The sequence below is a fragment of the Coregonus lavaretus genome, assembly GCF_964263955.1.
Source record: "Coregonus lavaretus genome assembly, chromosome: 4".
Lineage (NCBI taxonomy): Eukaryota > Metazoa > Chordata > Actinopteri > Salmoniformes > Salmonidae > Coregonus > Coregonus lavaretus.
Window position 1 is genome coordinate 55,051,643 of NC_139991.1, and position 1,275 is coordinate 55,052,917.

A 1,275-nucleotide genomic window follows, 5' to 3' on the forward strand; every position below is an offset into this window, starting at 1 on the left:
AGCATTCCTCCTCCTCCAAACACGGCGAGTTGAGTTGATACCAAAGAGCTCGATTATGGTCTCATCTGACCACAACACTTTCACCCAGTTCTCCTCTGAATCATTCAGATGTTCATTGGCAAACTTCAGACGGCCCTGTATATGTGCTTTCTTGAGCAGGGGGACCTTGCGGGCGCTGCAGGATTTCAGTCCTTCACGGCGTAGTGTGTTACCAATTGTTTTCTTGGTGACTATGGTCCCAGCTGCCTTGAGATCATTGACAAGATCCTTCCGTGTAGTTCTGGGCTGATTCCTCACCGTTCTCATGATCATTGCAACTCCACGAGGTGAGATCTTGCATGGAGCCCCAGGCCGAGGGAGATTGACAGTTATTTTGTGTTTCTTCCATTTGCGAATAATCGCACCAACTGTTGTCACCTTCTCACCAAGCTGCTTGGCGATGGTCTTGTAGCCCATTCCAGCCTTGTGTAGGTCTACAATCTTGTCCCTGACATCCTTGGAGAGCTCTTTGGTCTTGGCCATGGTGGAGAGTTTGGAATCTGATTGATTGATTGCTTCTGTGGACAGGTGTCTTTTATACAGGTAACAAACTGAGATTAGGAGCACTCCCTTTAAGAGTGTGCTCCTAATCTCAGCTCGTTACCTGTATAAAAGACACCTGGGAGCCAGAAATCTTTCTGATTGAGAGGGTGTCAAATACTTATTTCCCTCATTAAAATGCAAATCAATTTATAACATTTTTGACATGCGTTTTTCTGGATTTCTTTGTTGTTATTCTGTCTCTCACTGTTCAAATAAACCTACCATTAAAATGATAGACCGATCATTTCTTTGTCAGTGGGCAAACGTACAAAATCAGCAGGGGATCAAATACTTTTTTCCCTCACTGTAGCCACCCTTCGCCTTGATGACAGCTTTGCACACTCTTGGCATTCTCTCAACCAGCTTCATGAGGTAGTCACCTGGAATGCATTTCAATTAACAGGTGTGCCAAATTAAAAGTACATTTGTGGAATTTATTTCCTTCTTAATGCATTTGAGCCAATCAGTTGTGTTGTGACAAGGTATGGGGGTATACAGAAGATAGCCCTATTTGGTAAAAGACCAAGTCCATATTATGGCAAGAACAGCTCAAATAAGCAAAGAGAAACAAAAGTCCATCATTACTTCCTCAAAAATGTGCATGAAAACAAGTTGTCTCGTTAAATGACAATAAAGACTTTATTGAAGAATCCCTACTCTTGACCAATCACCGACAAAGTGGTGATTTCGGCA